Here is an 18,616-nt window from a genome sequence, read left to right as displayed (position 1 = left end):
CATCGATATTAAAATTATTATCTTTACAATAGTTATTATTAATATTAATGTTGTTATTTTCGTTATTAACTTTATTAACGATATTGTCTTTATTATTGTTATTATCGTTATTATCGTTTATTTATTATTATTATTCACATTATTATTCATATTAACATAATTATCTTTTTTTATCGTTACTAGAGTTATTATCGTTATTATTATAATTATCTTTAATATACCATTAATATTGTTATTACCGTTTATATCGTTATTTGTATTATTATCGTTATTATTTCGTTGTTATCGTTACTATCATTATTATCCTTATTTTTATCGCTATTAACATTATTATCGTCTATATCGTTATTATCGTTATTATCGTTATTATCGTTATAATCGTTATTATCGTTATTATCGATATAATTATTTTTGTTATCGTTATTATTATCATTATCGTTATTATTAACGTTATTACCGTTATTATCGTTTCAATCGCTATTTTTATTATTATCGTTATTATTAAAATTATTATTAATGATGTTATTGTTGAAACTGTTAAAGCTACTATTATTATTTTTGTTATCATTTTCGCTATTAACAATATTATCGTTACTATTTTCATGATCGTAGTTATCGTTATTATCGTTATAATTATTTTTATTATCGTTATTATTGTAATTATTTATATTACCGTTATTATTATCGTTATTAACGTTATTAACGTTATGGTCGTTATTATCGTTATTATCATTATTAATTGTATTATCGTTATATTTATTATTATCATTATTAATATTATTATTAATATTATCGTTAATACCGTTATTATTATGATCATAATTATTATTATTATCGTTATTATTGTCCCTGTTATCCTTACTATTATTATTAGGGTAGTTTTTATTGCTATTAAAGTTATAATCGATATTATCCCTGTTATTGTTATTAAAGTTATTATCGTTATAATAATTATTATCGTTATTATCGTTATTATAGTTATAATTGTTTATAGACTAATTATTAATATTATCGATATTATCGTTATAATAGTTATTATCGTTATTAACGTTTATATACTAATTACTATTATTATCGATATTAAGATTATTATTATATAAATCGTTATTATTGTTGCTGTTAACCTCTCGCAACAATATGAGTAGTTTTGACAGCGATCATCCTCCCACTTCCTGAGGCGCCGCATACGGAGACAGCCTCTCACTCTGGAGTTAAATACATTGCATAGAATATCTATACACAAAAAATGTAACCAAACAGCAACACGTCCCAGTATCAATTGGAAAAGACATCGCTGCTCAAAGCGATAATAACGTAGGCTCTTAGCCTACGAAGAGGACACCAAAAGATGGAGCGTGAGAGAAACTCGCGCTAGCAATAGTCCTCCTTGCTAAGATGAGGGCGGCAGTGAATAGGCATCCGATTATAAATAGTGCAATTAAACAAGGAATCCCAGAATTGGAGGAGATAATGGACAGCGTCGAGTTCCTGTATATAACTCGAGTAAAGGAAAGTTGAGGGTGCGAGGATCTTCAGTGGCTCCGAGTCTCTCAGCGGCTACGTGCTAACTTTGTAACTGATGCTAGCACAATCAAGAAAGTAGCCACAAGCCCACCGCAGATTTCTGAGGAAAGTCTCAAAAGACTGAGGCAATAGGTGACGATGACCAAAACACCAAGTGGAAGGAGGTCGTCAAAACTAACAAAGAAAAAAGAAAAACCAGGGAAGACGGCGACGAAACCCCCACCGCAGGAGATAAGGAAGACGAGTAAAGCGGAAGACAGGCCAAGAAGAAGAACGAGAACGGACGCGATCCTTCGCGCAAGGAAAAACCTACGCAAACGAAGTCGGAGATATCCACCAGCGCATCCAGACCAGTGCTGCAGGGATAGACGTATGATCGGCCCGGCAGACAAGAAAGGGAGGGGAGTTTCTGGAGCCCAAGAGAACTACTGTGGAAATCAGGGCCTCTTTCGCAGAAATCCTGAAGAAAGAAGAGGGAGATATGAGCAGGATCACGGAACTGATCCCCACAGGTACACTGGAGATAAGGGAGTGCGATTGTTGCACTTCGGTAACAGAAGTCGAGGAATCCCTATAGAGGATCCTGTCAGACTACTCGGGGAAACTCAATGTAAGTTTGACGAAACTAAACGTGAGGCAGCTGCGCCTGGCCACTGTCAACATAGAAGAGGAAGCAGCGGTGAAGCTTTTGAAAGCCGGCAGTGAATTGTTCAGCTTCGTCAGCTAAAAGGTTAGGCGAAGTGCAGAGGTGAGGCAATTCCACCACTGCCTCGACTATGGCCACCATATCGCCTACTGCAAGCGACTTGATCGCATTATGGTCTGCTATTTCTGCGGCGCAACGGAGCATAAGATCAAATACTGTCAGGTCAGCGAGCCCACTTGCTTCTTGTGCTCCAAAGGCGGTGCAGAACCCAAGAAGCACGTTGCCGGATCAAGGGCGTCCACATACTTACAAGGGGCCATTGCAACTGTCAACAAAAAAGATAGATGAAAGTACTGCAGAGTACTCTGAAACAGGACTGCACACCATCTCCTAACCCAGCTCTGCTCTGAGAAGAAAGAGGATGTTGTTTTAATCAGCGAACAGTACCAAGACAGGGCAGGAGCTGGATGGTACGCCGACGAATTGGGCACCGCGGCCATCTGGATCCTAGATCCTCCACAGATAAATGTGTCGGATCATGAAACTGGACACGGTTTCGTTTGTGTGAGACATAACTAGATGACTTATGTCAGCGTATATCTCACCATGAATGACCGGATAGACGACTTCCAGTCCAAACTGGACGATTTGCCAGACGCGCTGCAGGAAATGCAAGGGACCTCATTATGGCTGGATACCTCAATGTCAAAGATTTCGAATGGGGTGAGGTCATGCCGAACTCCAGAGGAAGACGAATCATGGAGGTGGAGTCGAGACTGGAACTAGCAGTGCTCAATAAAGGCTCGACGTCAACCCTTCGAAGGCCTGGCTGTAGAGAGACAATCCCGTACGTCTCTCTAGCCAACGAACGCCTTGTGGCATGAATCGCAGGCTGGCGGGTGATCGAAGATTACACCGGAAACGATCACAAGTACATTTTCTTCGACGTACACGATAAGAGGTTAGCCGTGACAAGCGCAGCGCGACCCCATGGGTGGAATATCGCAAAAACTGATCGAGAGTGACTGTCCGCAGCCATAGATGAAGGAAGGAGATTCCTTCAAATTGGTTCCGCGAATCTATCGTCAACTGCACAAGAAAGGAAAATGACCGCAGCAACTATACAGCTCATGCAAAAGACATGCGCGATAGCGGTGCCAAAGAAGATCACGAAAAGGCAGAGGTGTCCTGCAAACTGGTGAACGAACGAGATCGCAGACATCCGCAAAAAGTGCATAAAGCTTCGCCGGTTAGCACAACGAGCGAAGAAATGCGAACTCGGCGCTGCTCCCTTGGTCGCAGTGTATCAAGCGCCCAAAGAAGCTTTGAAGAGAACCATCAAGACCAGTCAACGACGGTACTGGAAGCAGTGCCTGGATATCGACCAAAATCCGTGGGGGTTAGGGTACCGGATCGTCACCCGCAAACTGTGGACTCACACGCATGGAATCCTTTAGGACGCGAGGACTTTGGAAAACATCGTGCATACTTTATACCCCTCATAGCCGAAGAGAGAGTTTGGCACAGCTGCGCCTGGCAGACACGAAGCGTCACAATTTGCGGAAGAGGAGATACTCAGGGACGCATATTTTATGCGAAACAAGAAATCTCCAGCTCCAGACAGCATTCCAGCGGAAGTAATTATATCCGTCGCGCAGAATCACCCTGAGCTCTTGCTAAGCATGTATAACATGTGCCTCAGGGAGGGCATCTTCCCCACCCCGCGGAAGAAAGCGAGACTTTTGCACATAATCAAAGGCAAGGGTCCAGCAGATGCTGCTTCGTCGTACATTTGTATGCTCGAAACGGCTGTCAACCTCCTGGAGAAGCTGCTTAGGCCACCGGTATTGTTCTTGATCCGGCCTCTTTACTATCTACGCAGGAGAGCGGGAATCACCTTTTCCACCCTTTGTGTCAGCTGGCCACCTTAGATGTGAGAAATGCCTTCAACACCGTCAGGTGGAACTTAGCAATGGAAGCGCTCGATCGTAATTTCATTGTCCCGGACGGCCACTCCGGATACTTGAGGACTACCTAAACGAGCGCTTCCTAGAATACAATACAGACAATGGTCAGAGAAGCTTGTAGTTAACATTGGGGGCAGTCCAGGGCTCTATTCTGGGACCGGATATTTGGAATATTTTCTATGACGGTATCCTACGTATGGCTGTCCTTGAAGGTGCTTTCAAGGATGGGTACGCAGATGACATTGCAATTGTCATAACCGCAAGAGACACGGTGGAGGTACAGCTGCTGCTCAACCAGGTTATACGCAGAGTCATCTCCTGGATGGAAGATCACGGGCTCTCCATAGCAGCCCAGAAGACTGTGATTGTGCTACTTACAAAGAAGTGCATCAACACCTTGCGCAGCTTCACCGTAAGAGACGCGATGGTCCAGACTAAGCCGTTTGTCAGGTACCTAGGAGTAATGCTCGATTATAAACTCACTTACGAAGAGCTTATACTGGGGGTAGCTGACAAGGCGACAAAACTATTGGCCTCGCTGGGCACACTCATGGCCAATGTCAACGGTCCCCGGCTGTACATTAGGCGACTACTCATGCGTGCCGCCGAGGCAGTGATGCTGTACGGTGCAGAAAAATGGGCCGAAGCGCTGCGAAAGGAGAAATATCGCACGCGCATAGCCGCGGTACACTGGAGGGGCGCACTCCGAATTGCGGGAGCCCGCGGTCTCGGAACCCGCAGTGCTAGTGGTCGCGGGGATAATCCCGATCGATCTGCTAGCAAAGGAGGGACTATTCGTCCACCAAGAGAAGCCTTTTCTGGGGAATGGGGGTCATCAATTATCACCAGGTCTAACAGCATCGAGTCCTGGAAAATCAGATTGGAACAGGAACCACGGGATAGATGATCTGTCCGATTCATCAGTCGACTAAACAACTGGCTGAACCGGGACGCGGGAGAAGTACTTCTACCTCACCCAAATCTTGAGAGGGCATGGCCTTTTCTGCTCCTACCTCGAAAAAGTGAGGAAGGTAACAGACGGCAACTTTCCTTATGGGGACTCGACCAACAACGACGCCCTCCACACGTTCTTCAGATGTACCCGGTCGAACGCCAAACGAATCACCTTGGAGCAGGTTCTCGGATACATCTCGCCAGACAACGTTGTCGAGAAAATGCTCCGAGGTCAGGAGGAGAGGAAAAACGTGACCTGGTACGTCACAGCCATCTTACGCAGAAAGAAGAATGAGATGGGTGACCTATAGATATGTCACCAACTTTGCTCCAGTTCCCTGCCACTTAGAGCCGAAGAGAGAATTCCGTAAAGGGACCTGACACAGTGGCCCCATTCCGTAGTAATTCCACATGTAGGTGCCGGGATGGTTTCACTATATCGCCAGGATTGATATGGATATACCCAGTAGTGCCTATTCCAACGGTAAGAACAACACTCCAGAGACTTTAATGTCGGACCTAAATGGTGAAGGATTCTTCTGTCAGGCGGGGTCCCTAGTTTAGTACGTAAAGTTTGGCATTTTGAGACAATAAAGAAAAAATAAAAGAAAGATTGTAAAAATCGCTATTACCTTTATTATCTTAATTATTATTATTATCGTTATTATTGTCGCTGTAATCGTTACTTTTATTATTATCGCTATTATTATAGTTATTAAAGTTAATATCGTTATTATCGCTATTATCGTTATTACATTTAATACAGTTATTATTGTTATTATCGTTAATATATTTATTATTATTATTATCCTAATTTTTCTTGCGATTTTCGTTATTATCTATATAATCGTTATTACTGATATTTTTATTACTATCGTTATTATTATTACTATTATTCTTATTAATTTTATTATTATTATTATTGTAATTATTGTCGCCGTTATCTTAATTACCGTTATTATCTTTATTAACGTTATTATCGTTATAATCATTATCATCGTTATTATATTATCGTCGTTATTATCGTTATTATTGTCGCTCTTATCCTTACTATTATTATCATCATTATTATTTTTGCTATTAAAGTTATTATTGTTATATCCTAATTATCGTTGTTGTCGTGTTCCATCATTGAGTTGATATGGAAGGGACGCATCGCCGTGCGCTTCGCATTTCTTGCGGTTTTTGGTTGTTTGTTCCACTCTATCGGCCGAATGTTTGTATCTAGCTTTTAAATTGGTGGTCGGTGGGCGAGTGGTGATAATAACCGTGACTAGAAATCGAACATCTATCGGTTGTTTGTGAAAATGTGTTCGGATTTATTGTCAAGATTTTGGACGCCATTACCTTCTAATTTCGCAAATCCGTCTGCCCACCGAGTACTCATGCAGCACAATCTACTCTAGATTACGATGGCAGTACCGACGTTAGCGTACGTGGCATCTACTACTATGACAAATTATGCGCCGCCCTTTGTGGTTGGCCTGTTGAGTCGACCATGATAATCTACGTGGCTTTGGACGCCATTCGGTATGTTGCCGATGCTGCCATCTAGGTGGATTTTGTAGCGCGAACAATACTCTTTGGCTGGATGGCAGTCTCGACTGCCCACCGAGTACTCATGCAGCGCTATTTACTCTAGATTACGATGGCAGCGCCGCCGTTAGCACAAGCGGCATCTACTACTACGATTAATAATTACAAAATAGTTATTTTCATCGCATCGGAGGCGCGTCGATCAGCAGAAAATAAAATCACGCAACACTCCACAACAGGTTTTATATATCCAATTTGGAGGTACGCGGACGCGATCGTGATTATATTCATGGAATTCGTCAAATTTCTTTTAATTTAGTATAATAATAAAATAACAAAAAATTATTATTATAATTATTATCCCCCCAAGAAGAGGATTGGAGCATTCCTATCCTCCCGACGAGTAGCGCCGTCGGGAGTCGAGATACAATGATTATTATTATGATTCCCCTCTGTGGGTAAGGGGAAGTAGAATACTCCACAGTACTCCCTGCTTGTCGTAAGAGGCGATTAAAAGGGACCGTGTGAATGGTGTGTGAATGTTATTGTACGGCTATTTCTTTTTTTGTTGTTCTGTCAAATCTATTTCTATTCTTTCTCTTTCTCTCTAGCTTCCTTCCGTTCCTTTCCTTTCCTTTGGGGAGCGTGCCTCCCAATAATAAAATACTCATCATGGATTATACAGCGAAAGGCAAAGAGGGCGTAGGAGGAACACCCATGCCACGGAAGTGTCAGGTGGTATTATGGCAGGTCACCCGCCGTCGTCAACCTACAACTGCCAGGACCATGGAGTAGGCAACCTGGCCCCAGCTCTGAATAATGCATCAGGAAGGGCACCACAGGTTTGCAACCTGGCCTGCGGTGTGTCAAAAGCGCCAGGAAGTGTAAGATGCGAAGAAAGCCACTTGGATGAGTTGTAAAGGGCTGCCAGGGACGTTGAGAGCAAGCGACTCTCCGGATTGACGTCAAAAAGGGGACACCACAAGATGGAGAGAGAGAGAAAGTCGAGCAAGCGAAAGTCCTCCTTGCATATATAATGGCGGCTGTGATTAGACAGCCGAACTTAAACAATGCGAATAAGCAAGGGCACTCGGAACAGCGGAGAACTCGGAGATCATTGACAGCCTAGAGTTTATGCATAAATCTCGAGCAAAGGTAAATGAGGGAGCGAGGATCTTCGCCCTTGTCTCTCAGCGGTCTAGGGCTAAAACTGTAACAGCTGATGGCACAGACAAGAGAGTAGCCACAAGCCCGCCGCAGTTCCCAGAAGAAAGCCTCAAAAGATCGAGGCAACAGGCTACGATGACCGAAGACACCAAGTGGAAGGAGATCGTCAAGAAGAAGAAAAATAAGGAAGAACCCGCGAAGCAGGCGAGGGTACTACCACCGCAGGAGTAAAAGAAGCCGAGCAAATCGGAAGACAGCGGGGAAAGTGAACGAAACCGGACGCGATTCTCCTGAAACCTGCGCAAGGTAATACCTACGCAGACGTAGTCGGAGCTGTCCACCAACGCATCAAGATCTGCGCTGTAGAAGTAGACGTTAGATCAGTCCGGGAGACCAGAACGAGAGGGGTTCTTATCGAGCTCAAGAGGACTACTACGGAGATACCATGATGAATGATGTAGGAGATAGAAGCAGCATCACGGTACTGGTCCCCAGAGTTACGCTGGAGATATTGGACTGCGATTGCTGCTCATCGGTAGTAGAAATCGAGGAGGTCCTAAAGAGGACCCTGCCAGACTACTCGGGGAAACTTGTAGTTAGAGTGACGAAATCCAACACGAGGCAGTAACACCTGGAATTTGTCGAAATAGAAGAGGTAGCAGCTACAAGGCTTTTGAAGGCCAGCCGAGTGTTGGTCGGCTTCGTCAGCTGCAAAGTCAAGCGAAGAGCAGGAGTAAGCCGTTGCTACCGCTGCCTCGACTATGGCCACCATAGTGCATCGTGCAATGGTCCTGACCGCAGTAAACTCTGCTATTTCTGCGGCGGCACGGAGCACAAGCTCAAAGACTGTAATGTCAGCGAGTCCACTTAGCCCTTGTGCTCCATAATCGATGCTGAACCCAAGAAGCACTTGGCCGGATAATTGGCGTGCACCATCTTCCAGGAGGCCCTTGCAACAGCCATCAAGAAAAGATGAGTGTACTGCAGGGTAACATCAATATGGATCAGGACCTCAGAGACATCTTGGCAAACAGCGTTGTAGAGAAAATGCTCCGAAGTCAGGAGGAGTGGAACAAGGTGGCCTGGTACGTCAGGGCCATCTTGCGCAGAAAGAAGAATGAGATGGGTGACCTATAGACGTGCCCATTACGTTGCTCCAAGCTTCTGACCTGTATAGCAGAAGGGAGAATCCCGTAAAGGAACCTGATGCAGTGGTGCCATCCCGAAGTATTTCCACATGGTGATACCGGGATGGTTTCAATATGCCACTAAGATGGATACGAGTTTAGACGGTAGTGTCTATTCCAACGGTGAGCTCGACACTCCAGAGACTATAATGGGGGACCCAAATGGTGAAGGGTACCTTAGGAGAGCGGGGCCCTGTGTTAGTGCGTAAAAATTGGCATTCTCAGTCCATCAAAAAAATAATTGTCGTTATTATCGTTATTATCATTACTATTATTATTATCGTTGTTATTTTGGTTATTATTGTTTTCATCTTTATTATTATTATTAACGTTATTATTACCGTTATTATCGTTATTATCGTTATTATATATATTATCGTTTCTGTATTCTTATCTTTAATAATATTATTATTATCGTTACTAACGTTATTACCATTATTATCGCCATTATCTTTATTATATTTATCATCGCTTCTTTATTATCATATTATTACTATTATTATTATTATTATTATTGTTAATATCATTAGTATCATTATTATTATTGTTTGTACCGATATTATCGTTATTATCGATATTATCGTTGTTTTTACTATTATTGTTATAATTATCGATATACTCGTTACTATCGTATTTATTCTTATTATCGTTATTATCGTTATTATTATTTTATCGTTATTACTTTCCTTATTACCGTTATCAACGTTATTATAGTTATTATCGTTATTATTATTATTATCACCAATATTGTCGCTATTATGTATACTATTATTATTATCGTTATTATTATCGCTATAAACATTATATCGATATTATCGTTATTATCGTTATAATTGTTATTATCGTTATTGTCGTTATTATTATTAGTATCGTTATTATTATCGTTACTTTCGTTATTATAGTTATAATCATATTCTTTCGATATTATCGTTATTATCATTAATATTATCATAATCGTTATTATTATCGTTATTATTGTTATTATCTCTTACATCATAATCTTTACTAATAGCGATATTATTATTATTATTACTAATATCGTGATTATTGTCCCAATTATCGTTACTATTATTATTATCGCTATTAGTACCGCTATTATAATTATTATCGTTATTATCGATATTATCGTTATTAACGTCATTATCATTATTTTATTATTATCATCATTATTATTATTATTATTATTATCGTTAATACCGTTAATATCTTTATTATTTTTATTGTCGTTATTTTTATTATTACCATTATTGATATTATCATTACTAATATTATTATTATTGTTTTTATTGTCGCTGTTACCCTTATTATTATTATTATCGATATTATTATTGAAATTAAAGTTATTATCGTTAATATTCTTAATATCGTTATTATTATTATTATCGTTATTATCGTTATTATTATTATTATCGATTTCATTATCGTTATTCTCCATATCATCGTTATTATTATTATTATGGTTTTATTATATTTATTATCTTTATCATCGTTATTATTATTATTATCGTTATTAACGGTAATATCGTTATTATTGTTATTATCCTAATTAAATATATTATCGTTTTTTATATTATTATTTTCCTTATTATTATTACTATTAATATCGTTAATACCGTTAATATTGTCGCTGTTATCCGTCCTATAATTATTATCGTTATTATTACTATTATTGTAATTATTATTATTATCGTTATTATTGTATCTATTACGGTTACTATTATTATTATCGCTATTATTATCGCTATTAACACTATTATCGTTATCGTTATCGTTATTATTTTCATTATCTTTATTATTATCGTTATAATCGTTATTACCGTTATTTTTATTATTATTGTAATTATTATTTTTATTACTATAATTTTATTATCGTTAATAAACTCGATGACTAATGTCAGCATATATCTCACCCCGAACGATCGGAAAGACGACATTCTGTCCAAACTGGACGATCTGGAAGACGCTCTTCAGAAAATGCAAGGGGATCTCATTGTGGTTGGAGATCTCAATGCCAAATCTCTCGAATGGGGTGAGGTCAGGCCGGACTCCACAGGAAGACGAATCATACGGGTAGTGTCGAGACTGGAGTTAGCAGTGCACAACACAGATTCGATGTCAATCTTCCGAAGTCGTAGCTACAGAAAAACGATCCTGGACATCTCTCTAGCCATCGAATACCTTGTGGCCAGAATCGCAGGAAGGCGCGTGATCAAAGATTACACCGGAGGCAATCATCAGTACATCCCATTAAAGGTCCAAGATAGGATGCCAACTGTGACAACTTCAGCGAGACCACCTCAGTGGGATATCGCAAAAATCGACCGAGAGTGGCTGTCCGCAGTCATAGTTGAAGGTTGGAGATCCTATCAAACTGCATCTGCGAGTCTATCGCCAACTGTACAATTCAGGAAAATGACCCCAGCCGTTGTGCCAAAGAAGAGTACGAAACGGCAAAGGCGTCCTGAATACTGGTGGGTGAACGAGATCGCATATCTTCTCAAAAAGTGAGTAAGGCTTCGCCGGTTATCACAACGAGCGAAGACACGTGACCTCGACACTGCTCACTTGGCCGCAGAGTATAATTCGGCCAAAAAATTACTGGAGCATTAAAGCCAGTCTACGAAGGTGCTGGAAGGTGCTGTGCCTGGACATCGACCAGAATCCGTGGGAATTAGGGTACCAGGTCGTCACACACAAGCTGGGGACTCACACATATGGATTCCCTCAGGACACGAGGACCCTGGAGAACATCGTTCATACTCTATTCCCCTCACAGCCGAAGAGAGAAATTGGCACGGCTGTGCCTGGCAGTCCCGAAACGCCACAATTTACGGAGGAGGAACAACTCATGGTCGAAATTTCCATGCGGATCAAGAAAGCTCCAGAACCAGGCGGCCTTCCAGCGGATGAAATGAAATCCGTCGCGCAGAGACACCTTGAGCTCTTGCTAAACATAACGTGTGCCACAGGGGTACATCTTCCCCGGCCCGTGGAAGAAAGCGAGACTTGTTCTCATAAGCAAGGTTAAGGGTCCAGCAGATGCCGATTCCACATTCAGGACTATTTGTATGCTCGATACGGCTGGCAAGCTCCTGGAGAAGCTACTTAGGCCACGGAAGTAAGCGGCCGTGAGGGGCAGCGGGCGATCTTGCTTCCCACCAGTATGATTTTGATCCGGCATCTTTACCATCCACGCAGTTCAGAAGGTTGCCCGGCAGCTAAAATTATGGAACGCTGGAATCACTTATCCGGCACTTTGTGTCTGCTGGCCACCTTAGACGTGAGAAATGCCTTCAACACCGTCAGGTGGAACTTGGCAATGGAAGCGCTCGATCGTAATTTCATTGTCCCGGACGGCCACTCCGGATACTTGAGGACTACCTAAACGAGCGCTTCCTAGAATACAATACAGACAATGGTCAGAGAAGCTTGTAGTTAACATTGGAGGCAGTCCAGGGCTCTATTCTGGGACCGGATATTTGGAATATTTTCTATGACGGTATCCTACGTATGGCTGTCCTTGAAGGTGCTTTCAAGGATGGGTACGCAGATGACATTGCAATTGTCATAACCGCAAGAGACACGGTGGAGGTACAGCTGCTGCTCAACCAGGTTATACGCAGAGTCATCTCCTGGATGGAAGATCACGAGCTCTCCATAGCAGCCCAGAAGACTGTGATTGTGCTACTTACAAAGAAGTGCATCAACACCTTGCGCAGCTTCACCGTAAGAGACGCGATGGTCCAGACTAAGCCGTTTGTCAGGTACCTAGGAGTAATGCTCGATTATAAACTCACTTACGAAGAGCATATACTGGGGGTAGCTGACAAGGCGACAAAACTATTGGCCTCGCTGGGCACACTCATGGCCAATGTCAACGGTCCCCGGCCGTACATTAGGCGACTACTCATGCGTGCCGCCGAGGCAGTGATGCTGTACGGTGCAGAAAAATGGGCCGAAGCGCTGCGAAAGGAGAAATATCGCACGCGCATAGCCGCGGTACACTGGAGGGGCGCACTCCGAATCGCGTCTTGCTACCGCACGGTCTCTGAACCCGCGTTGCTAGTGATCTCGGGGGTAATACCGATAGATCTACTAGCCTAGGAGAGTCAATTAGTTCACCAGCAGAGGTCCGTTTTGGGTAAGGAGGAGGCATCAAGGCTCGCCAGGTCTACCAGCATCGAGACCTGGCAAAGGAGATGGGAGCAGGAAACTAGGGGCAGATGGACAGCCCGACTCATCGGTCGACTTGACAACTGGTTAAACCGGGAAGCGGGAGAGGTAGATTTCTACCTCACCCAATTCCTGACTGGGCATGGCTTATTCCGCTCCTATCTCGCAAAGATGTGGAAAGCAGCAGATGGCAACTGCCCCTATGGCGACTCAAACGTCGACGACGCCCACCACACAATTTTCATATGTGCACGTTGGAGCGCCGAATGATTTGCCTTGGAGCAGGAGATCGGAGACATCTCGCCGGAAAACATTGTAGAAAAAATGCTGCGAGGACAGAAGGAGTGGAGCATGGTTGCTTACTACGTGAGGGCAATCTTACGTAAGAAAAAGAAGGAGATGGGCGGACCATAGATGTGTCACCAACGTTGCCCCAGGTTCCTGTAACGTAGAGCCGAATTGAAGGAGTCCAATTAATGGGACATGATGTAGTGGCGCCATCCCGAAGTAATGTCACATGACGGTGCCGGGATGGTTTCAACATGCCACTAGGATGGATATGAGTTTAGTCGGTAGTGCCTATTCAAACGGTGAGCCCGACACTCCAGGGACTTTAACGGGGGACCCAAATGGTAAAGGGTTCCCCTAGGGTCCCTGGGTCAGTGCGTAAAGTTGAGCATTCTCTGACCATCAAAAAAAAAATTATTTTTATTATTATTATTATTATTATTATTATTATTATTATTATTATTAATATTATTATTATTGTTATTATTGTTATTATTATTATTATTATTATTGTTATTATTGTTATTATTATTGTTATTATTGTTATTATTACTGTTATTATTATTGTTATTATTGTTATTATTATTATTATTGTTATTATTGTTATTATTATTGTTATTATTGTTATTATTGTTATTATTATTATTGTTATTATTGTTATTATTATTATTATTATTGTTATTATTATTATTGTTATTATTGTTATTATTATTATTATTATTGTTATTATTATTATTATTATTGTTATTATTATTATTGTTATTATTGTTATTATTGTTATTATTGTTATTATTATTATTGTTATTATTATTATTATTAGTATTATTATTATTATTATTATAATTATTATTATTATTATTATTATTATTTCTCCCACAGCAGGGGAAAAAGAAGCCTATCAAATCGGAGGACAGGCCGAGAAAGAGAACAAGGCCGGACGCGAACCTCCTGAAACCTGCGCAAGGTATATCTTACGCAGACGTAGTCGGAGCCATCCTTCAGCACTTCAAGACCAGCGGAATAAGGGAGACGTTAAATCGGTCCGGCAGACCAGAACTGGAGGAGTTCTCCTCGAACTTAAGAAGACCACTGCGCATATCAGGGCCTCTTTCGCAGAAACCTTGAGGAAAGAAGTTGGAGAAATGAGCAGCATCACGGAACTGGTCCCTAGAGCTACGCTGGAGATACGGGACTGCGATTGCTGCACATCGGTGGTGGAAGTCTAGAAGTCCCTAAAGAGGACCTTGCCAGACTACGTGGGAAAACTTGAGGTGAAATTGACGAACCCCAACGCGAGACAACAACGCCAGGCCCTCGTCAGACTAGAAGAGGAAGCAGCTGCGAAGCTTTTAAACGTCGGCCGAGTGCTGGTCGGCTTCGTCAGCTGCAGGGTCAAGCGAAGATCAGAACTAACGATATGCTACCGCTGCCTCAACTATGGTCACTATAGCACCTCGTGCAAGGGCCCTGATTGCAGTAAGTTCTGCTTTTCTGCGGGGTCACGTGGCACAAGATCAAAGACTGCAAGGTCAGCGAGCCTACTTTCTTCTTATGCTCCAAAAACGTTGATAAACCGAAGAAGCACTTGGCGGGATCAAGGACCTGCAATACTTTCCAAGAGGCCCATGCAACAGCCAGCAAGAGGAAGACAAGATGAGAGTACTTCATGGTAATCTCAATAGGAGCAGGACGGCGCACCATCTCCTAACCCAGCTCTGCTCTGAGAAACAAGGTGATATCGTTTTAATCAGCGAAGAGTACCAGGACGGAGCAGGATTAGGATGGTACGCAGACAAATTGGGCACCGCGACCATCTGGATCGCAGATCCCCGACAAATACATGTGTCAGATGAAGAATCCGGATGCGATTACGTTTGGGTGAGACACAACTCGACGACCTATGTCAGTGTATATCTCACCCCGAACGTCAGAATAGACGACTTCCAGAATAAACTGGACGATCTGAAAGACGCGCTGCGGGAAATGCAAGGGGATCTCATTGTGGCTGGAGACCTCAACACCAAAGCTCTTGAATGAAGGGGGGCCAGGCCGGACTCCAGAGGAAGACGAATCATGGAGATGGTGTCGAGACTAGAGCTATAAGTTCTCAACACAGGCTCGACACCAACCTTCTGTAGGCCTGGCTACAGAGAGACGATTCCGGACTTCTCTTTAGCGAACGAAAAAGAGTCGAAAAAGAGTGGGAAGTGTCGCAGCCTTGCGTGTAATAGAGAATTATAACGGGAGCGACAATCAGTACGTCCTCTTCGATGTACACGATAGGAGGCCAGTCGTGACAATTGCAAAACGACTCCCCCGGTAGAACATTGCAAGAATGGATTGAGAGAGGCTGTTTTCGAACATTGAAGAAGGATGGAGATCCCTTCAAAATGCATCCGCGAGTCTATCGCCACCAGCACAAGCCATGATGATTACTGCAGCAACTATGCAGCTCATCCAAAAGGCTTGCGCGATAGCGGTGCCTAAGAAAAGCACGAAACGGCAGAGGCGTCCTGCATACTGGTGGAACGAGATCGCAGATCTTCGGAAGAAGTGCTTAAGGTTTCACCGTTTAGCACAAAGAGCGAAGAGACACGATCTCGACGCTGCTTCCCTGTCTGTCGAGTACCGAGCAGCCCAAAAAGCTTTGAGGTGAGCCATCAAGACCAGTCAACGATGGTGCTGGAAGGAGCTGTGCCTGGAAATCGATCAGAATACGTGGGGATTAGGGTATCAGATCGTCACTTGCAAGCTGGGGACTCGATCGCAAGGAATCCCTCAGGACGCGAGGACGTTGAATTTCATAGTGCATATTCCATTTCCCTCAGAGCGGAAGAGAGAGATTAGAATGGCTGCGCCTGACATAACCGGGGCGCCACAATTTACAGAAGAGGAGCTAATCAGGGCCACATCATCTATGCGGAAAAAGAAAGCTCCAGGACCTGACGGACTTCCAGTAGCATTAATTAAAGGAGTCGCGCACAGTATCAATAATAACAAAGATATCAATATATAACAAAAACAACAATAACAATAAAAATAATAACAGTAATAACAATAACAATAATAACAATTACAATAATAACAATAATAACAATAACAATAATAACAATAATAACAATAACAGTAATAACAATAACATTAATAGTAATATCAATAATAATAATATCAATAATAGGAATAAGAATAATAGTAATAACAATAATAGTAATAACAATAATAATAATAACAATAATAATAATAATTACAATAATAGTACTAACAGTAATAGTAATAACAATAATAATAGTAACAATAATAACAATAACAATTACAATAACAATAATAGTAATAACAATAACAATAATAACAACAATAACAATAGCAATAACAATAATAACAATAAGGATAAACATAATAACAATAACAATAACAATAATAACTAAAACATCAGTAACATTAATAACAATATCAATAAATACTATAACAACAATAACAATATAAACAATAACAATAATAACAATAAGATTAATTACAATAACAATTACAATAATAACTATAACATCGGTAAAATTAATAACAGTAGCAATGATAACTATAACAACAACAATAATAATAATAATAACAATAATAACAATAGGAATAACAATAACAATAATAACAGTAACAATAAAAAAATTAATAATAATAAATATAATAACAAGAGCAATTATAACAATAACAGTAATAACAATAATAGTAATAACAATAATATTAATAACAATAATAATAATAACAATAATAGTAGTAAAAATCACAATAATAGTAATAACAACATCAATAATTACAATATCAATAATAGCAATAACAATAATAACAAAAACAATCATAACAATATTACCAATAACAATAATAACAATAACATTACTAGTAATAACAATAATAATAACAATAATAGGAGTAAAAATAATTATAATAACAATAAAAATTATAACAATAACAATAATAGTAATAACAATGATTGTGATAACAATTATATTAATATCAATAATAGGAATAACAAAAATAGTAAAAGTAATAATAGTAATAATAATACTAGTAATAGCAATACCAATAATAACAATAATAGTATTAACAATAGTAGTATTAGCAATAATAACAATAATAATATTAACAAATGCAATAACAATAATAATAAAAATAATAATAATAATAACAATAGCAATAATAACAATAATATTAGTAACAATAATAACAATAACAAAATTAACAATAATAACAATAACAATAACAATAGTAACGATAACAATAACAATAATTGCAATAACAATAATAATAATAATATTAATAATAACAATAATAACAATAACAAAAATAACAATAACAATAATAGTCATAACAATAATAACAGTTACAATAATTGCAATATCAATAATAGTAATAAGAATAATAGTAATAACAATAATAATAATAACAATTATAATAATAACAATAATAGTAATAATAATATTAATAATAGTAATACCAATAACAATTACAACAATAACAATAATAATTATAAGAATAATAAGAGTAACAATAATAATAATAACAACAATAAAAATAATAACAATAATAATAATAACGTTAATAACAGTAACAATAATAATATGAACGATAAAAACAATAATATTAATAACAATAACAGTAATAACAATTATATTAATAACAATAATAGTAATAACAATTATATTAATGACAATAATAGCAATAGCAATAATAGCAATAACAAAAATCGTGGTAACAATAATAATAATATCAATAATATTAATAATAATAATAACAATAATAACAATAACAACAATAACAATAACGATTATAACAATAACATTAATAACAGTAACAATAATAGCAATAACAATAATAGTAGTAACAATAATAATAATAACGATAATACCAATAATAACAATTACAATAACAATAATAACAGTAAGAACAATAATAATAGCAATAACAATATTAACAATAAAAATAATAACATTTTCAACAATAACAATTGTAACAATAATAATAATAGTTATAGCAATAATAATAATAAAAATAATATTAATAAAAATAATCGTAATAACAGTATTAGTAATAACAATAGTAGTAATAACAATAATAACAATAACAATAACAATAATAACAATAACAATAATAATAATAATAACAATAACATTAATAACAATAACAAT

This window comes from Vespa crabro, chromosome 4, assembly GCF_910589235.1.
Source record: "Vespa crabro chromosome 4, iyVesCrab1.2, whole genome shotgun sequence".
In the NCBI taxonomy this organism is placed as follows: Eukaryota; Metazoa; Arthropoda; class Insecta; order Hymenoptera; family Vespidae; genus Vespa; species Vespa crabro.
This window is presented reverse-complemented; position numbering follows the sequence as displayed.